This window comes from Hirundo rustica, chromosome 1 (assembly GCF_015227805.2).
Source record: "Hirundo rustica isolate bHirRus1 chromosome 1, bHirRus1.pri.v3, whole genome shotgun sequence".
NCBI classification, from domain to species: Eukaryota; Metazoa; Chordata; class Aves; order Passeriformes; family Hirundinidae; genus Hirundo; species Hirundo rustica.
Genome location: NC_053450.1, coordinates 28113299 through 28136220, shown reverse-complemented (window position 1 = coordinate 28136220; position 22922 = coordinate 28113299).

The window sequence follows — 22922 nt, the reverse complement described above, 5'->3', positions numbered from 1 at the left end:
TCATTGATATCAGCTGAATATATTTCATTAAAATTTGGTAAATATTTTTATATGGAGTTCTCATCATTTGGGACTCATACTCTGAAAATCACTCTTCAGACTTGAAACCTTTAGGCATTTATGCCACTATGGAACTACAATAACATCAAGATATTGTGAATGTTTCTTTCAGTCTAATTCAGAAAAATGTCACTGGACAGAATGCAAAGCACTTTGAGAAAATTCTCAGAAATATCAGTAATCTGGAATTTACAAGAAGAAAAGGATAGTATCTGAGAAATCCTTAAAGATGTCAAAGAAGAAAGCAGGTTATTGGGAGTGAAATAAATTCTTTAGTACTCATTTTGCATCTTCTTAAAAATTCCACTGCTGTTCTAAATGTTTTCTTACACAAATATATGTCAAAACATCTAACTAATAACCCACAATACACCTGGGATGGACTTTTTTTAAACTGTCATCTGTCAGCTATTCTGACAATACAAGCAATGATTGAAATTTCCTTAGTTAATATAAGTCTCTGAAATCATTGCTACCAGCCTGTACTTGTGATAAAAAATCCCATATTTGTACAGCTATTAACAGTTTCCCCAGGAGATGTGTCTCATTAGTTCAGGGGTTTTGATGCCTACAGACCTGTTGCTGAAATGGTGTCACTGAAGCCCAAATGAAGGTGAGCAGAAAAGATGGTAATACAACTGTGGTCTTATTAGAAAACCATATTCCATTTTAAATCCAGTATTATCAGGTTTGTTTTAAGATTGTCTTTCCTTAGTGGATTTGTGCCTGAGGACTTTCAAGTAACTATCAAGGTTGATTAGCTACAAATGAGAGAATACTTCATAAATCAATCATAAAATTCTATTTTATAATTGCCGTGAGATTTTGGATCAATTACACAGTTTATTATCAGAAAATGCGCATAAAAATAATTTCTGGCTCATCTCTGTGAAAATTAAAGTTCTGAAATAGTACTTTAAGATTAAAAATACTATATTCAAACAACAACTCTTACCAATGCTCCTCATAGCTATTAGCTTGTAATGTCTATTTTATTCTTAATACAATGACCCTTACTGCCAGAATTCTAATTAGGTTCAGCCTATCAGCCCTTTTTGAGATTAGTTGTACTCCATGTGGCATCCTAACCAAGATTAGGATGCTTACTGCAGGACTTGAGCATAATAGTCTGTCTCTTCAAGAAAGAGCTTATTCAAGAAAGTAAGAAAGACCATGTGTTTAAAATTTGCTGGTGAGCTAGGCTGCTTCTCACAAGTTTTCCATTACCAATGGAATTACCAACAGCATAAGTCCAAATTTCTCTGATATTTCACTCACAGAAAACTATCCATGGATCAACTGGTAACACTAAAATAGGTAAGAAATGTGACCTACACTTCATTGGCCCTGCAAAGAGAAAACAGGAAGGCAAGAGTGCATTCTCCTTACAGTCAAGTCAAGCGTTTTCTTCATTGCTGTCAGAGCTTCCATGATCTGGACTCTGCTGCCCTAGAGAAACACTGAAAGATTCAGGACCTCACTTTAGACACTACTTGGCAACATCATAGGATAGGACTGTAAATAATATTCTGAAATATATCTTTTAATTTGATGTTGTCAAATCAGCCTCTCTATTCTTGTCCTGCTCTGTCTGATCTTCATCATCTCTCATAAATCACTTTGAAGCCAAGCTCAATTCTCAAGGAGACATAGACTGAATGAATAATTCCTTCCAACATAAACATCAAAATGAAATATTCCTTCCCAAGGTTCAACATATATAGGACATAGAAAGTCAGAAGCTGGGGTGAAAACATTGGATTTGAGCTCATCAATACACTGTAAGAAAGTTGTCACATCCGGGGAATCATAAAGGATAGGTAAAACCCCAATTACTTACACAAAATTAATGTAGTGGTTTCACGTTCACTAAATTGTGGTCTTAGTAATCACTCTTTTTCTGTGGGAGAGAGACTAGCAGAAAAAAATGCAGGCTCAACCTTAAAAATGAACAAATAGTTTTATTAACACACACTAAAAGAATAGAAAAAGAAAGTTGGGGAAAAAAACTAAAACAAAACAGAATGAAACTCCAGAAACACTCTTCCCTCCCCTTACAAACTGTTAACTTTCCTACAAAACAACATAAAGAGACAAAACTTGTAATTTTCAGTCAGTTTCACCATCTGACAATAGTCTTTCATCAATTCTTTAGGAGAAGAGTCTCTCTTAGAGTCATGGATCCCACTGACAACTTAGAACAGTTCTCTTGTGGGTTTTTTAACTGTGACAAAAACAATCGCCTGGAGAAACCTGCCTTTGTGACCCCTCCCAGGAGCAGGTTCCCAAGCTGCTTATGGGTCATGGGTCTTAGACTTCTGCATACTGGGGTGTCAGCTTTAAAGATGAATAACTCCAAAAGCAATAATTCTTCATCTCAAGGTACAGAGATATCTTCTCACTTCTTCACTGGTGCAGGGGGCTTCTCATCTCTATCTCTGTTCAAGCATCTTATCGGATTAATATTACTTAGTCTATCACAAACACCTTTGCTCAAATCCACACACAAATCTAAACCATCGTCTCCCCAAATGCTTACCTTTCCCATGATTTAAAGGAATTATCTAAATATAGAGTTCATTTCTATGGCTCAAAGAAGAATGGAACAACCAACTCTTCAACCCTCTGTCCCAATAGTCTTTTCACTCTCACTCTACTGACTTCATGCTGTTTCCTCTTTATGTTCACTCTGTCCCTTTCTTTTCTCTCTCAGAGAAGGGCTAAGCTCTGGAAGCTTCATGTTGCTAGGAAAGGGTTAAATCTGCTCGGAGTCTTTGTCTCTCCCTCTGTAGCTCGTGATGATAGATGTTCAAGGCCGCACTGGTGCGGGAGGAAGAACTCACAGAAACATCAGAGATCAGAGCACCCAGGCAGTCTGGAATCACAAAAAAACCAGGCAGGATCATAAATGCTTTTTCGGTGCAAGGGTGTAAATCGGGGTGGCCTCAGCCTAAATGGTGCCCATAGCTCTTATCAGGGGCCCAGCAGAGATCTCTCCCTGCTCCAGGAAGTTTGGAGAAGGTAGCTGTTGTAAAGCAGCAACCTCTCCTTCCCCCCACACCCGGGAGCCGATGGAATCCGGCCAGGCCTCGGGACAGCTCCCCCCCAAAAAGGGGGGAGCAGCAGGCCCAACTCAATGTTACCTGTCTCTCTCTGGCTAAAGAGAAAAAGGAAAAGGCTTACTTACAGGAAATCAAGGGATTTAATATGGTACTTCCCAAAGTCGTAGCCAACAATTTTCAGTGGTCAAAATAGATGCCAATATTCTAACTAGTCCTCTGAATAGGTCCCTGTCCTTTCCAAAGCACTTCCCAGGTCCTGACCTGGAGAATCGTTCTACATTCCTCTATAACTAAAAAACCAAACTGTACTAACCCATGACACCTTTGAAGAAAAATACCACTCCAAATTCCTCTGCCCAAATCTCAGAACACAGGTGATTGCAAAGCCTTCATTTCTTGATTATTCACCATATTTTTGGCAAACACTGTTTACACCCATGGGACACATCTACTGGGCATAGCTGATCCTTTTTTGCATGGGAATTAGAGACAACAGATTATATGGGAGCAGTGAAGGTTGGAAATCTTTCCCTTACAGTTGTGACAGGCTTGAAAGACAAAGAATACTGTGTCCTTCTCATTTTTGAAAGAAACATTTGGGAAAATATAATTATGAAGAAAGAACACAAAGAACGGGAGATGCTAAAGCAAGTGTCCCTCCTGAATGTTTGCATTTCCAGTGCTTGAGGAAATCAACGACACAATTGCTGAACAGGTACCATTTGCAATGGTGATCTTGTGTCCCAGATCATGCAGTCCTTCTTTCAGCTTTTAAAGAGACATCTGACCCACAATATTCATTCTGCTTCTTGTGGCATTTGATATTCTTTTCACAGTTGATATTGCACATAGGTAAGAAATTACTCATTACTATCATGTAATATTTACTACTGTAAAGATCTATGCATAATTAGAATGTATTGCATTGTTCCTTTTTGCTAGAATAGATTTCATCAGAGCTATTCCTTTTTATGAGTTTGTTTAATGTTAGTTTTTTGTGTCACTTGTTAGAAGAACCATAACAAGATATGGTAAATAAAAATAAAATAAGGAGAGGACCAGCTAGGACAAAGATGCTGATTAATATATTTTAAATCAAAAGCATATCATTTTGTTAGTGACAGTTTTATCAGATTAACTTTTATAATCTAAAATGCACGTGTGCACATTCACACACTCACATATCTGCATGAAAATATTTTCCATCAAATTTTGTAGAAAAGCTTATTTATTTTTTATTCTATTTAAAAAGAAACCTGACATTACTGGTTTAAAAAAAAACCAAAAACCAACAACAACAACAACAAAAAACAACAGACAAACAAACAAACAAAAGACCTTGCAGGACTGCTTCTCTGATCTGGTAACTATTTTTCAGATTTTTGAATATTATTATTTTGAAGCTTAACTCAAATATTTTTTGGATGCACACCAAAAAGAACTCAAAAAAATGAATTGTAATACTTGAACACATGTTTTGGCCCATGGTTTTCTTTCGAATTATGCTGTTTCAGCAAGTTTCTCATGACTTTGTCCAAACACTATCAGCAAGAGAGTGAAAGTGCTCAGGATAGCTTATGGCCACATGCATCATCTTTACTAGCCAAATATCACTGACAAAAGAATGTCACAGAAACTGACTTAAAAGCTGGGGAAATATAAACTTGATCTAAAGAACAGTTCTACAAAGCAGAGAATACACTCAGTAAACATGCTTACCCCTGCATCACTAGAGACTTGCATCTAACATTCTTTGAAACTATTAATTATTTCTTGCCTAAAAATTGAGTGATTGTTATGTTATGTTCTAGAAAAAAACAAAACAAACAAACAAACAAAAAAAGGACAAATATTAGAATTATAAAAAGAAAATTACCTTATTAATAGCAAAAAAGTGAGGCTATTCATTTTACCTGCAGATATCTTAATTAACCGGCGGAAAGTTGTTTTGACTGCTCTATATTTTAAATTTCTGGGAGCCACAGTAAGAGATACAGAGAAGGAGATAGAGCCTAAGGAGTTTCTGGATAGGCTGCAGAGACAGGGTTCTGTTTTGCTGTAGGATTAAAGTTTGGGACAGATATGCATAATTCATTATTAGATCCTGCCAAATGCATATTCTATATAGGCAGGTGTAGAGTTTTCAGCTCTTTATTGATATCTGAGTCTCTGCTTTGATTGCAGACAGGGCAGTGATAACACTTGAGAAGGGTTATGATGGTTATTTAAATCTCATTTATTCCAGGTGGATCTGAGAATACTGAAATATAAGGGTTCAGTTTCTTCTAGATATTTTGAGAGATCTTACATTCCGAGAAAGACTAATGCTTGTTGGAGTCCAGGGCATTCCTTTGGTTGCCCTGGAGGGTCAGGGACCTGGGCAGGGGGGTCTGGGACCCCAGCCCAGAGCTCAGAGAGACACTGGCTTTGATTTCAGTCCATGGGAAAAACTTCCTACACTGAGAGAAGGTTTACATGCCACAAGAATGTGAGAAATAGTAGTTTAGCTTATCACAGAATGAGAAAATAATAGTTTTAGGTTCCTAGCATTGAAGTGAATGGGGACAAGATGGAGAATCTGGGGCATTGTCTCCTTCTCCTTCTCCTTCTTCTTCCCTCACTCCATTGCTGCATTGATGTGGCACAAAGTAGTTAGTGAGGATTGGGTCAAAGTAAAGATGACCTCTTTAGTAATAGTGATAGACATTGGTAAGAAATAGTAAATAAGAAATATGTAGTAATTAGTATAAAAGATAAGGACAGCCCAGCTCGGGGGGAGACGTGAGGAATCCATGCAGCTGCAAACATCTTGTTGGACTCCGAGAAAATTGTAAGATAAGAAACAATAAACGAAGTATGCAACCTTGAGAAATCTAAACCTGAGAACTCCGTCTCTTCCTTCGGCTCAGCTCGGAGCTGCGCAGGGGAGCAAAGGACCCTGAAACCACCTCAATGTTGGGGTAAGCCCCCGACAAATGCTGAATTCCAAAACTTTGACATAATTTACAACATAGACTTCCTAGTTCCAGGCAGCCTTTGTGTTAGGAAATTTCAGAAAACAAGCAGAAACACACTGTTGGCAAACCTATTCTTAGGCAGTTGAAAAAAATCTTTCTGAGAATTTCGGTTAAAATATGATTCCACTATGAGGAAAATGAACAGCATTTCTGCTTGTCTATATTTACAGAGAGGCTATGATTTTAGCAGATTAGACAGCTCAGGCAGTCAAAATTAGAACCATAAGTAAAATTCATAGACTGTTGTATGTCAAAATCATACCGTGATGATAAGTTCACTTAACAAACAAATACAATAAACACAACACAGACCATTGTCTCCAAATATTCACTTTCTACTTTTGGGAAGGAAGAACAATAGTATTTCAAAGTAGTGAAAAAGAGATATGGACCTCAATAGCATGATTTGCATTAGAAGGGACCTGAAAGATCATCCCTTTCCAGCCCCCATGACACTTTCCACTAGATCAGGTTGCTCAAAGCCACATCCTGGGCCAGAAGAAGTCCAGGCATAGGGCATCCACAACTTCTCTGGGCTCCTGTTCCAGTGCCTCATGACCCTCACAGTAAAGAATTTCTTTCTTAGAATATCTAACGCAAACTATCCTTTCTGTTACCCCTCACTCCATCAATACAGTCCCTTGTAAAAAGTGCTATTCATCCTAGATCCTGTTGTTTACTCAGTCGAGGGAACTGATGCTTACAGTTGTACTACTCATATGGTTGAAAATGCATGTATGAAATACAACTTTCCTTAATTAACTAGTAACGATATTACATTTAAAAGTGACCTGTGAATTGGGTACATAAAGAAAAACACAGAATTTTTGCATTTTTTACGCATTCACACAGACACATACATATATGCTTTTCAGGATACTCAGAGGAGCTATGGTGAAACAACAATCTAATGTAACTATGACTCTGATTTGGTAAATTATGCTACTCTGTGAGGCTGAATAAATGGTTGGGAACATAATACAGATACTATTCACTGGGTTATCAAACTTAATCTTTTTCTGTCTTAGGCAGCCATACCACAAAGCCACATCTAAATATATTAAACTTTACTTTATAATAATTTAGGTTTCTTACCTTTCTAATGAAAGCCCTCTTCAGAACTGTTCTGCTCTAATGGTCAAACCTCTCCTAAAATCCAGCTTTAGCTTCATTATGGACAGTTGAATTAAAGTGCACATACTTAAATAAATTAAACTAAAAAAAAAAAAAAAAAAAAAAAAATAAAAAAAAAAAAAATTGAACTTTGCACATAGCAGTACAATTTCTGTTGGGGAGGAGGAAGCCAAAAAACCCTATAAATATGATTGCCTCTATTCTGAGAATGAGAAACCTGTAGGTGAGATAGAATTGAAAGTAAGTTTTGATGTTTGAGGTGTGTTAGATACTGGATGTCTGGGAAAACAGTTATGTGACCATCTGAAGGTCACCTGCAGCCAGACCCAGGGTCAAATGGAATGTTCTGTCTCACCCCCCAATGTATGGTTCATCCCACACCTGTACCCCTCCCCTGAAGTATCAGGGATCTGTAACCCCATTGCCCCAAGTCCTGTTCCAGCCCACCTCGAGACCCCTTATCAGGGGACTGCGAAAGTGGCTCAGCCTCTTTGCTCTTTGCACTCTTTGCTTGCACCCTTCCCTGAGGACTTTCCTCTCTTGGAATCTCCTCTCCCTGCCTCTCCCTTCCCCCACTTTCCTAGGCCTTGCCACGAGCTGCAGCCTGGCAGCTCAGAGCAAGGCCTCACATCCCTTACAATAAACCTCATCTTCTAAAACCCAACTTCAGAGATCTCTCGTCTACATTTATCTACACCGTCCTGGAGTCCTCAGCAGCAGGAGGAAGCAATTTCTACAAATTTCCTCAGGAACTAGCTGGCTTCTGGGCTGGCAAATACTCTCCCCACAGAGGTATAGAGTTCACTGTGAGTTAATACACCTGACATGGGGCAGGTTAAATTAATTCCATGTTGCTCTGCTTATAGTGCTATATGTCTTCAAAATGTCTGGGGTGTCTCTACCCTGTCCCAAAGATATTTAAGCCTTTTTTTCAAAGCATGGAATACTTTTTAATGATGTTAAGTACATCTTTTTCACAGAAAGCCATATTGTCTGTCTAAATAACAATTGCTTTATTTAAAAAAAAAAAAAAAAAAAGGCAAAAGCAAGGCAACTCTGCTTAAAAAGAAATATAATGAAATAAATATAGTGAAAGAGATGCAAAAATAGAAGCAAAAAAATGTTTGTAAAGTATCTCTGAATCAGTCCAGGCAATATATGCCTTCTAGAATTTGAAAAATGAAATTCAAAAATCTATTTATGTAACTGAAAAAAAAAAAAGGCAATATAGCAGGTTTTGTTTTTATTTTGTTGGTGTAAACCCACCAGCAGAAAAAGAAAATTGATAAAATCCAAGGAAATTACTACATATGTTACCTTATTTCTTGCAGTTTTGAATTTGTACTGCATTGATGGAGCAGTTAATTAATTTCGTAATATTGATCTGGGTTCAAAATTGAATGTACTTGGTTGTTAATGATAAAGTTGTAAATAATTCATGAAACATGAAAATTAATCAAATAATTCTGACTATAAAGACCCTCTTGAGGGAAAACAAATTCTTCACATGGTTGAGTTCTGTTATGCCTCTGACTTTTTATTTATAATTTGGTCCTAGAATTCTATGTACAAGGTAAACTAAGATCTGTTTAAGAAGAAATGTCCCCTTGACTAGGCAGACTGTAAATTGCTTGTTGACTATGTTGACTTATGTATGAATATTAAATCTTCTTATGAGGAAAAAAACATGTTTTCCATTTTGCTTTAGTTTTGAATGGCAATAAATTCTAAGTTGCATTGATGTATAACTGTTAGATAAAGAACAATAAAAATCAAAGTAATGTTATTGATGTATTTCCTCTATAGCTCACTGGGAATATTTCTTAAGTTTGCTGTAAAGACCAATGTTTCAATCTTGCTACCATAACTTTGTAGTGTCTCTTTTGCATATAAATTCACAGAAGTACTGAATATTTATCATAGACTTCACATACACTTAGAAGCAAATTTGTAATGAGTAATGAAGAGAAAAAATAATTTTTCAGGTTTTGTTGTCAGTTTTATCTGTGGCCTTACTCCCTTCTTTGCAGTCTTCTCAGATCTCTCTAATGAAAACACAATAAAGGCAGGTCACTGAAAAGTCATCTGCCAGATCACCTACTGATTTGAATGGAAGAAAATGGTTTGGATCATAAAGTGGTATGAGTCATGGACATATGGTAACAGAGACTGTATTCCAAGCTTTGCTCTAAGTTATTTAAATCAGTGCTGCTGAATTCTCAGTATTGTCTCATTTCAAAAGTTTGTTCCGCCACAGTATCAGAACAAAAATTTCATTTTCAGGTTATCTTCAGTTGGATTTATTCACATGTATTTTTCTGAGATATAACATTCATACCTAACACTGTATAATGGAGAAAGAAATGTAGTAAATGTTCAGATGTGTAAACTTAATGCTCCTCAATATATTTAAACACATTTACATATCAGAGTAAGGATTGACTAGGGTAGTAACATAGATATCATTATGTACCAAGAATAAATGAGATTAGAACCAGACAGATGAATGTAACATTTATCACTAATAAAGTGCATAGAAACCAATTTTCACAATGATTGTGAAGCTTGTCCTTTTTTTTAAATTTGTGAATTTACCTATTGCAAATAAGTAAAACCTTACAAAAGGAAGGCCTATCGTAAAATCACAGCTCAGGCCTGTTACTTCAACTAAGTAGAAAAGGACTATGGGAAAGTGGCTCAGCTGAACTAGAGACTGAAAATCAAGTTATATAACAATCACGTGTCCACATCGTGGTGTATGATGGTTGTTTGAATTATGTTTGTTATGATTTAAATCTATGTAACTGATAAAGGCATAAGCGCTTAAAAAGGTTTGGTATTTGCAATAAAGCATCTCTCCTTTGCACCTCTGCCTGAGGACTCTACACATCACTACACACCCACATTTACCTAAATTTTAAAATAAGTCTATTTAACTAGGAACCTATTTTCAGTATTCTAAACAATTCCCCAGTGGAAAGGGAAAATGTTTTGAAATATTTTAAAATAGCAAGGAGATGTGTCTTCATTTAAATTACTTCAATCTAAAACTCCAAACTACTTTACTTTTTTTTTTTTTTTATGTTAATGCCAATTATCATAAAGTGCTTCTCCCAATCCTCCTCATAATCACAGATCACTCTATTTCCATAAATTCTATTTTAAAGGGCCACTGTAGTTTCCATGGTATTAACTTTTTCTGTTTTTATTTTTAAACTACAATTAAGTTTACTTTCATTTCTGTCACCATCTCTTTCAACAGTATATTAATTTTGCTACCATTTTACATAGAAGCAAGAATTATTCTATATTTTCTTCTTTCATTGCAAAGATATAGGGACTTCTCTTCAGGCCTCAGAGAATGCTATAAATTTGTTGTATCTTCTATGATACCTTAATAAATACACATTCTTGATTTATTATTTGAAAAATTTATTGCTCAACTTTTGTTTTCATTTTGACAGAAGAAAAATCAGTTTATGTTCACTCATGTGAAAACCAGATAAAGAAAATGCTTCTCTTATAAAGCATAATTTAATAGTGTAGTAGGGTTTGGGATTTTCTTGCAATTCTGCTTGTTAATATACATTATGTGCAAACCAGCTACTCAGTGAAATTTTCAAATTTATGACCAGGAGGGATTTCATCAGCACACAGATGCTACAGCTTTCTGACATTTCATTTTTTGGAGTTTTAAAAAGACATTTAGCTGCTCAAGACAATCTCCTGTTTCTTAACAGTTCCTTGTAGTTATGACCAGGGAGATTTCTTCTCACTTACCTGTCAGCACAAATTTAAAGGCAATGACAATAGTAGTAAGATCAATCCTGCTACACTGGCAACCTTTGGTCTTGCACAGGGCTGTCCATGCTCAACCAGCTCTGAGCTTTTTCCAGTATGATGCCCTGATTTGACAAATGTGGAAAGAGAGCACAGAGGAAAAGAGGGAACAGAAAGCCTATGGCACAACAGGAAACAAAAAAGATTGTCTTGTCTACACAGGGAATATATAAAGGATAAGAATGCATATGGTCACTATCATCAGACAAAGCAGGAAGGACAGACTGAAGAGGTATTGCAAACAAAAGCCAATAACAGGTACAAACTCTCCACAAATTAGTCAGAGGTTAAAAAAAATGTTATCACTCTTTAAAATCTTACACTTTTACTGTCAGATTTCATTATCAATAAAATTTTCAGTGCAATAACCCCAAGACAAATCTCCTGAATTTTTTCTTTACATAAAAGACAGTTTTCAGATGGAATTTGTATGTTGTGGTGCTTGAGATAGAGAAGCACTGAACTGGCACTACATGTCTCCTCTGCTTCTATATTCCAAATAATCTCAGCTGAGCTCTCCAAAAGGTATAGCATAAATAGAATTTTTTCTGTCAATTTTACGTAGTCTTTTAAAAGGTAGATGGTGTGATCTGATAGACTGATCCTCAGTATTGCTGGCACTGGGAAGATCTGAGTGCCGTGAAAAGGTTTGCAATGATCACAGACCTGCAGAGTTGAAAAGGACCTCAGGTAACTGAGGGAAACAGCTTATTGTCTTCCTTGATTTTGTGAAGTCTTCCATGCACTTGAGGTCTGACGTAACTTCTTTTTTCCTTCCTTCTTGAGGTTAAACAGCACATTAAGCTTTCGTACGTAATTCTTCCCTGTGGTTCTTTTGACTCATTCAGTTACCTCAACTCTCATTTGAAGTATAACTGCCAAATGAAAACACAATTTTTTATTTGGACTCTCAGTAAAACCTTGGAAGGGGATTTCAAAGATTTTTTACACCAGTGAAATTTTAACCCTGTAAGAGAAAGAGGAGTTCACTTTTCATTTTCCCGTGATATCTACTTTATAACTCATTTACTTGTCCAGTAAATATCTTGAGAAAGGATATCTTAAAGGTTTATATAATACCTAGCCCGAACTGCTCCTATACCCAGTTTTAGGTTCTAAGATAACTGAAATATAAGTAAAGAGTTTGTGAATGGCTCTCATTTCTATTACTGCTAATGAATAGAATGCTTCAAAGTTATTTAGAAATTTAAAAACTGCCTTTCTCCCCTTAATTCACTAGAAATTCCCAACGTATTACTTCTTCAGTAAGACCTGGCATAATTTTAAAGATAGGCACAGAGTACAGAGAGAAATTATTCCAGCACACTGGATAAAGACTTCTGCATGCCTGATGTCATGCTCATTGAGATAATTTATTTAGATTTCACAAATTACCATAACACTGTGTATCAGTTTACTTTGTCTCATCTTACAGCTGCTGTTTTCCATGAAAGAAAAGGGTAGGCAGAGTATAAGCTCTTAAACAGCATGACAGACTAGAAACAGAATCCAAAAGGTTGGAAAAGACCTCCAACATCAAGTTCAACCTTTGACTGAACACCACCATGCCAACTAGACTAGAGCACATATTGCCATATCCAGTTGTTTCTTGAACACTTCCAAGGACAGGGACTCCACCACCTCCCTAGGCAGCCTGTTCCAGCCACCATTTCAGTGAAGAAATTTTGCCTGAACCTTCCTTCATGCAACTTTAAGGCTTAGCCCCCTTATCCTGTCATTGGTTGCATGGGAGAAGACAAACCTCTCCTCCTTTCAGGTAGCTGTAAGAGCAGTAACATCTCTCCTGAGCCTCCTTTTCTCCAGCCTAAACAGCCCCAGTTTTCTCAGTTACTCCTCATATGACTTACTCTCTCTCTGAGCCTATGAATTCAGTTTCCCCTATATTTTGAGATCACTGCATGATCTGAAATAGAAGGGGAGCACAGGTGGTGGCAAGGAGATCATCATGAACCAAAGATTTAAGAAGAGCCATGTCTTCAATTTTCTTTGAGTTAGCACTATGTGCTTTTGATTTTAAAAAGAAAGAACATTTTACTTAGCAAAAGCCTGTACTTATTAATAATGGAAGAAAATAAGAACTTAATCTAGAGAAAAATGGCTTTAAGTTGTCATTAGTTCTTCAATTTAAAAGGCTGTAGGTTCTTCATAGCAATGTGACTTAAGGCCCTATCACAATTCTTATCTTCTATTTTCCTATTTTTATAAGTTTTTGTCACATTATTACTGTTATTTAAAAGTAAAAGTTTGCATTTGATTGCTTAATAGTTACTCAGCTGTAGAGCATTTGTAAAGATTAATGACAGACTGACAGAGGTTGATTATCCTTGATAGAGTCTGTCTACATTGCACAGAACCAAAGTGGAATATGAAGTTACAGGAGGTCTATTAATTTCCCCCTATTCCCAAACATTGTCACTATATATATATATATATATATATATATATATATATATATATATATATATATATATATATATATATATATATGTTTGTGTGTACATGTGTACATACATATGGGCATAAAATGGTTGTCTTCTAGTAGCAGTGCAGTCATCCCAACAGTAATGACAGAGTGTAGATTTGTTTGCCACCTGTGCCTTGTACAATTCACAATTCTTTATTCTCACAGGAAAGAAGTGCACAGTAACAACAGTTAAAATATGAGCTCATTAATGCTGTCTATTGCTACGCATAGTGAGGTAACACCAACATTGTGCAAGACAAGGACGTTAAAAATAAAAATAAAAAATTAGTTGATGGGGCTTGAAGTGTTCATAAAGCAAAATCCATCATAGATAAGGGAACTTTCTCATGGTAAAAGGAGCAGAAATGCAGAATGGAATGGAGTTCCACATTCCTGCAGTCTCTGCACTGACATCTCAACACCTTGAGATACCAAGTACCAAGACTGCCCTCAAGTCATAGGTCTCTCTTTTTCACTCTGTTACATAAATGAAGATCACAGAAGTTCAAGGACCTTAAGACATCAAAAATCTATTTCTTAATAATTTCAAACAGCAATATCCTGTCTATTCCATATGTTCATCACGCACTGGAAAAAAAATTTTCAATGGGAAAATTTCTGCCTTGTGGGACCAGAGAAAGTTTTGGAATTGTGAAGCTAAAGCTTGACAAGACAGAGATGCATGTGTACAAGGTTTCTTATTTATAAAGATATTAATGACAGTCATTTTTCTGTATCACAGTGATTCAATGATACTGATTTTTTGAATAATATTCATAATGTTTATAAGTGAATGCATGTATGTATATATGCAACATATATATGGTAAGTATTGTACTTAAATATATAGAAACATGCAATATATGTTTTATTATATGCCATATATTATACTAAAATAGTGATATTAATTACTATTGCATACAAATAAATAAAAATGCAAAAAGCAATACATTTATATCCTAAAGTTTTTTGTTCAGACTCAGATTTATTTCAGTCATCAAATCTCTCTAACACAGAGTTATTTTTAAGTTTTTCAGACTCTCCACTGGGAACTACTTCGCTTCTAGAACTGTATTTCACCAATTTAAAAATAATACAGACTAATGTTTTCATGATGACTTTTAGGCAGAAAATAATGACACCAGCCATCCACTTTAGCCAACTGAATGAGGAATTGTACTGCTTTCAAGGCAAAGCTCCTGGAATGCTCTGCTCCCTTTATCTCTGTTCTTAAACTTTCTGGATTAAAGGGTTTTGTCCTCACTTGTTTCATTTAAAAACAGGTTTTAAAGCACCTAGTGCAAAATTTATCACTGAAATATTGGGATCTAACCTTCTTCCATGATTACAACTTAAAACAGGTATGCTAACACTGAACATGATTGCAATGAGAGTTTGAAGGAGAAAGATCTCTCAGTTCAGACCTGTCACAGATTGATTCTCACAAAGGTGTATTTCTGTTAACTTTCCCAGAGATATTCCAGATTAACAGATGTAGAAGTGGTGCAGCACACGGGAGATAACTCCTATTAAACTCAAAGGCTTAACCTCTTGGTTAAAGTGATGTTAATGAAGGAGTCACACTGAGCATCTCCTTTTCCACTCTCCTTTCATATCTGTATTGGGTTAATATAAGAATAATAGTAGCTTATTATTCTTTCATATAGAACAGTTTATGCCCCCAATACTACTTTTGCTTGAACATAGCTGGACTTCTTTTACTGAAATTTTAGTTTGAAAGGGTGTTTGAGGTATTACAGGTCATTTGTATTAGCAAAGGACAGATGAAAGGGCACTCTGTCACTCTAGGTGAAGTCATGTTTGTTTTCGTAACACTTATGCTGTCCACCCCCCGGTGACATCTGGATATTACTGTGATGGTAGGCAGAACACATAGGCAACTACAGCTCTGACTGGCACACGGGTCTCTGGCCTGAAAGGGGTTTTATCTGTGAAGAGAAGGGGTTCAAGGGGCTGAGGGTGTCCCTTGCTGGTTCCCTTCAGCACCCCAGAGCCTTCTCTTCAGAGCTGCCCCACCAGCCTGGCCCCTGCCCCATGGTTGTGGGGCCTCACCCTGTGGTGATTCAGGGTGCCTGGTGTCCTTCTGTCCTCTTCAGGCCGCTTGTCTAGCCTGTGCTTGCTCCCCTGCTGGGCTGCCTTCCTCCTCCTCAGTGTGAGTTGCCTTACTGTTCTCTCTAAACCCAGCTTGCTGAAAGGGCACGTTTTGCAAGGCACTAATCATTCTCACAAAACTATGTCAATGTAAGAGTGTTCAGGATTTAGAGCAATGCTTCTGCTCACAGTGCTCAGACTTGTGACCAGCCTATGTTTGGCTGATTGCCTGATTGCCTGATTGCTTATGCAAGTATGGTCTGGAATGATGGGGGCAACACTTACTGTGACTGTAAAAGAACTTCTACTTCCACCAGCTCTAACAGAAATGTACCATCTTACAGTGCTACATTTCATTCCTATAGAAAAAGAATACTAGCTTCTCCATTTTTGGTTTTTTTTTTTTTTTTTTTTTTTTTTTTTTTCCCACAGTGACTTAGTCTTTCAGTTTTCTCAGATAAAAGTTTTCAATAAAAGTGTTGACATGCAGATGATACTGCTCCAGCCTCCATGTAGATGATGTGTTGAACAAGAAAAACACAGTCACATTGTGAAGCATGGACTCCAGCACCACTGCAGTAGCAGCACATGTAGAAGCAGTAGCAGTATTTTTTCCAGCGTGCACAGAACTGAAGGATGCCATTCTCTGTCTTTAGCCATTCTTAAACACAGCTCCAATGTGCTCCCTTACAGCTCGGTCCAGCAAAAACTAGATTTTCCCACTTCTGGATTTTTGCTGTAGTCAACAACTGAATGCTTTATTCTGACAGAAACTAAACTAAACTAACCTCAAGGTACAACTACAATTAAACATATCTGTTTATGTAAAATGAGTATTGCAAGGGACCAAACAGAATATAGAGATGTTTTGCTGAATCATGTTTTAGGATTTTAATCTTAAATGTTCTGTTAGTGTTTCAGATTAAAACAGTATTTCCACCATCTCTTCTACTCCTGTACAGGAGCTGGACACTGGTAAAAATATCTCAGTATATGTTCATCAGCTAAAAAATAACTTGTTAGCACAACAGGCTAGACTGAGAATTCTTTAAAAGGAATATCTTCAGGAATCACTAGCCTTCTGGAATTAGCAGTCATCCTCTATTATATCCCATGTATCACAGCTTCAGTGTACTTAATGTTCGTCTAAGCTTAGTTTATCACATCTCCTTCTGTTATAGTCTGAAGTGCAGCTGCTCTATTTTTTTTTTTTTAGTAAGTTCCCTAATTTACTGCAGGATTCTCATCGCTTCAGTATGTCATGTATTGTTGATTTTTTTTCTGCTCTTTTGCATGCAATTCATCTTGCTGTAACTCCATTCATGATCTATGAGGCAAATGATTTCACCTGTCAGCTTGCAGTGCCTCACAGATCTGCTGAAAATGAACACATGGGAGGCTGAGGTGAAGAAGCAGTCTGTGATTTGCTTGTTTCTGGGCTGTATCTAAGCTGTGTACAGTTCTTCTCCATTTATATTGAAAGCTGTTGTTCTGTCCTCTGGCCCATTAAAGCAAAAGATCTGTATGAAGTGTTAGTTTGCTGCTGTGTTGCATGCAGCGTTGAAAATAAGAATAAGAAAACCAGGTATCTTTCCTATATATAAAGCTTGCAGGAATATTGCTGTCCTAAATATAGCTGAAACACAGAGCTCTGGATGTGACAGTCTTAATATGATTACCACATTTTAGGGGCTACATCTGAGAGCTGTCCGTGTTTAGTTGGAGAGCATATGGGTTGCTATTTCAGATACTACCAGTGACATGACTGTGTGTAGTTATGTATACATATATATATATAACTAGGTGAAAATGTTTCTTTATATTCTACAAACCTATTTTGAAATTATTTCATGAGTCCAGAACTATGAGAGAATAGATTCTTCTATCAGAATGGACAAAAACATAGTTTATGGGGCACTACTGTATACTCAAATTCTTGCTTGACCATTTACAAAGCTTTTCTGGAGTAGGTAGACATTCACCACAAAATTCCCTTAATCTTCTTTCAGAGTTTTTTATTATTTTATTTAATTTCATTAAAAAAAATTATATGTTCTTTGAAATAAGACTAAAAATTTTCTTGTTCCAAATTCCTCAGAGCGTCTTACCCTCCTTCCAGGTTCTGGACAGAAGGACTTGTGACTCTTGCCTGATAAACATTTTACAGATGGCACAAAAGCCAACACAGTGTTCTTTTGGGCTGCTTACCTTGTTTGAATACTTATTACAAAAAAAAAATTCCCACTGGCTTTCCTGACCATGATTCTGGCTTTTTTTTTTGCTGATGATAGTGGTGACTTTTTTGTTTGGTTTTGTTTTCAGCTTTTTTTTTTTTTTTTTTTTTTTTTTTTCCCATTCTAGTTCTGAAAAGTAGTTTTGCTGAGGATAGAAATTTTTCTTCATCAAGAGTGGCTTTTATGGCTAGGTAAAGCAATAAAAACTGCATTACAGGAATGTTGTTTTGCCACAGTTATAATTCTAATACAGTCAGGGAGATTTTTGTGGTTTTTCATCGTTTAGGCAATATATATGTGCAGTATGCGTCAAACACTGTGGTATGGATTTGATGGAGACAATAAGACGTAATTCTGATACCATATAATATCTGGTGTTTAAAGAGACAATCAGCCACTCACCATAAAGTATCTGGCACACAAGATCTGCTGTATATGTCTATATATACCTGTCTGTGCTTATGACACTTATCTGCTTTCTTCAGGGAGACAGATCTTGTCCTTAAAATACAAAGTTATCAATGCTTTGAGTGATACAGAAATACAAATAACATTCTTAAAACTTTACTGTGATTTTTACACCTGCCTACTGCCAAGCAAAATCCCGAAGTCATTATCTCTTGAGTACTTTTCCAATATTATTATAATACTTGAGCATAAATTGAATTTAAAAAGTGAAAATCTAATTTTAGTACATGATGCTAAGATATAGTAATGGATTTAGTTATGATGAAATAATATTCTTCGCAACTTTTTATTTTTAATTTGCCTCTTTGTGCAATCATGCTATCTAAAAGTCACCCATAATAAGTTCTCAGCAGTTGAACCCCCTGCCAAACTCAAAGCTAAATCTTTCTTGTCCCATTGCTGCACTCCCCACCCCCCCCAAGAATTTGTTGAAGAGAGAGATTCAATTCTTTGTTCTTGGAAATAAAAACTGTGAGATTTTTGAGAAATTTAAAATTTGAGATAATTGTGATTTCCCATTTCTTCTGGTAGCAGCAAGTTAGCCAGTCACCTGGACAAGTACATAAAGGAGAAAAAGTTGGTATTTACCAATTCAGTCTCTGTAAGAATGTTCTATACAGTATGGTGGGGTGCATTTACAGGGAGTTTAGAGGAAAGGTACCGCAAATATCCAGGACACCAAGGTTCACTGTTTTGGCTATTTATTTATTATCACATTTGAGCAGGACGATTTGTTGAAGTCAAGACACTTTTCAGAAACAGTCCAGAGACATCTACAATATTTTCAGTGTAAAGGTTTTGATCGAGAACAAACACTCAGGAGAGAAAGCTTGAGAGAGAGGCATCTAAAGCTTGACCTTTTCAACTTGAAGCAAAAATTTTGACACACTTCCAGTTTGAAGTGGCATTTAAAAGGCTTTGTTTTCATGCCAATGCAGAATAAAAAAGCCTGGAACTTGAAAACTGTTAGTAAACCAAAGCACTATTCTCTAGCAAGCTCTACTTCTTGCTTTTAACTAGAATAACTTTAAAGATAGTTATGTGTAGTAACACAAAAGTTGAACATTAATACAATATTTTCTTATACAGTTTGTAATTTCATAATCAAACATTTCTTAGAATTTATCAAGTCACTCCATCGTTTATCTTTTTTTTTTTTTAAAGCAACATCTACTGCTTAGATTGATGTAACACTAAGAATGCATATACAAGAATAATTTAGAACTTTGAATGATAACCATAAAATTGGACAGATACATAACCTCAATAATTGCTGCTCAAATAAAAAGTTGCAGGAGAAATGGTTTGTAACATTCTTTTCTGTTTTTTTAGTCTTTTAGTAGTCTTTTTGCAGTTCTATATTGGCTAAAATACCTTTACTGAGCTGGATACTATTAAATCTTTAAAAACTACATCAGAACCGTCCAAGCTGAATGTAGCATTTAGTCATCATTGATTTCTGTGCAGGAATCATCAAAACACTTGCACTGAAAAGATCAGAGTTTCCAAATCTTACCTAGAGTATGCAGGAGTACAATTAGTGCTAATAGAATGAAAAAGACGCTTTAAATGGTTTCCATAGTACCTATAAAAGTGCATTTGAAAAGAAAGGAAATCTCATACTGTCACATTTCCATACAGCCTTTTTTTCCCTTCTATTTGTCATAGTTTCATGCACCTTATTATCAAAATTATTGATTATTGCACCTTATTACAAAAATTGCAATCATGAACCTATATTTGGACTTGCAAGAAGGGAATTATTTTATAAGGGAATAATTTAATTCAATCAAATGAAAATAGTGTTTTTATTCATATTTATCTTACTGAATTAATTTACTAATTTTTTTTCATCTTCTAAGGATATCAAGAGTCCTCAATATCTACTGCAGTCTCAGTTCATGGATGCTGCTTAAAACAAACAAACAAACAAACAAACAGAAACAAAACCAAACAAACAAAACCACAAAATATGGAGTAATAGTTTGGGAAAATAAAATCTAGAAAGCATACACAAGCTATGCAATAAACCCTTTCTTTTACTGATCTCACCATGTACTTGGTATTTAATCTTGCTAAAAGGATCACTCGTATAAACTTTATGAGTTCATGTGAAATGGTTCCATGATTTTCTGTATATATAATTTAGGTCCCAAAAATGTCATTGTAAAGATGCATCAAAGAAATCATGGGTGCAGAGGCACTTCAACTACGATGCAGAGACACTTCAACCACGATGCAGGGACACTTCAACCACAAGTATGTGCAGAGGGTAACCTCAGGTATCAAGATCTGGGTGATTCAAAGATGAAGAGGAGGTGCCATGAACCTGCTAAAACCCAACAGCAGCAGCCACCTTTGCTGACCCTTAGGTCTGCCAGCAAAGTGCCATGGAAATTGCACAATTACACCACTTTTTTTGTTGTAAACATGACCAAATTTTAACTCACCCAAAGCATGTAGAAGCTTCCACCAGTCACTGTTAAAATAAATACTGCAGCAGACACTAAGAAACAATTCCCACAAGAAAAACACCGAAGACAGGCAGATACTATTTTCTTTGTGTCATTTATATGAAGGTTATTTGTATGCATTTCGTGCATCTAAAGGCACTGCAGTCCTGGCTACACTTTCCTGCTGCTGGTCAGTCATGTCTACTCGCATGTGTATTGGGACAATGTGCTCATCTTTACTATTGGCTGGACCTTGTACACAGAACCACAACTTCTGATTTCCCAGGGGTCGTGAGTTTCATTGAGTTAAGAGGTTTTTTTGAGGGGCATAATTTAGGTTTTCCTGAGAATGGTTCAAATTTGGCTTGAGTTCCTTTTTTTCTTTTCTTTTTTTTTTTTTTTTTTTAATTACAACTGATTGCACTGAGGGGTATTTTTTCAACATAGTAAACTATTTCTACAAGTGCTGCAATGCCATACATTTTAAGGAGGAAAAATGTGGGTTTGGGATTGCTGTTTCTCATTTTGTTCCGTGTTTTTTTTTGGTTTTTTTTAATTCAAATTTTTAAATATGATGTGTGTTTTCCTCATTGCAGCTTGTTATTTTCTTGCTTTTTTTGGGACTGTGGTGTTTCTTTAAAGTAAAATCTTGTTCTTTCCCTTTCCCATTACGTTATTGCTAATCTAATGATGAAATAGAGCCTTCATAAATGTAGGTATACTTCAATAGTTTTTTGCATATATGTTGTTTTGTGCAAGTGAAATAACAGAACTCCTTTTCAGAATATAATGGATTGGGTGCTTGTTAAAATTAACATTATATCAAAGGTTCTGTATAAGTTTATACATCTATATGTTCAGAATTTTGCATACATGAGAAACACCAGAAAATTATGTTCATGGTGACCTATTTTCCTGTTCCCATTTTTCACAGGATTTTGGCCCCATTATTCTCATTTTACTACTGATTATTGCAATGCAGAGAATTGTATTCTGCTGGCAATCACTCACTGATGAAAAGGAGTTGATGGTGTGTGCAATGCATGAGGTATCTTCCCAGGAACCATTTAATCAGAAATTGTGTTTCTTATTTTTATGTTTTGTGACTTACTTATTTTCATACTACTTAGTATTGCACAGAGACTGGTAATTTATCCTTTAACTTTGCCTGGTTATTTTGGAGTCTTTGCAATTTGTTTTCACACTTGGACATTGACTGATGTATGCCTGTCAAAATTGATGATATTTATGAAAACCTCATCTTTGAAGCTTGTATTTTGGGGTGAGTTCAAATGAGTTCACATCATAAATATGTGAGGGTTCATCTATAAATGTGAGTCTGCTCTGCAGCTGTTAACTCTGGCTTTGCAGAGAAAGAGACCCAAGAATCAGAAACACTGAGAAGCTCAATGAGAATATTTCCTTTTTTAAGTGTTTTTTTGACTGAGAAAGGTTACTTTAACCAGAAGCTACTCTGAACTTATGGATGGATGTACAGAGATAGAAAGTTATAATTTCACAATGATATAACGCTTTAGGTTTTAGTTCCTCAGTGCATGGATGTCTATGTCTACAGAGATGGGTACAAATTGACCCAGATTCCTTTCCCCATGACCTGAGTTGATTAACAGAGCCAGCTCTAAAGAATGCCTGGGTGTCAAAGTATATTCTGCTAAGGGGCATATGCAGAAACACGGTGCATAATGGCATGCCCATAACTTTAACACAGCTCTGAATAAAGACAGAACTGTCCAGACATAATTGTGCAGACACAGGTAAATGCATCCTCTTGTAATATGCCATTTAAAGGGTTCAAAAATACTATATTAAGCGTCAGATGCTCCCTTATGAAAAGAGAGCATATTTTTATCTCTATATTTTTTATTTGTTTGTCCTTTAGCCTTTGTATTTTTGCTTTGTCTAGAATTACAGACTATTTCTATGCAAAGTGCCATGAATTTTCCTATGAAACCTCTAAGAACTGCTGGAATGTGAGCAAACTGATTGTTCTGAGAGCTGATGTTCCTGATTTAATTGAAGCAGGTAGGATAGAGTTG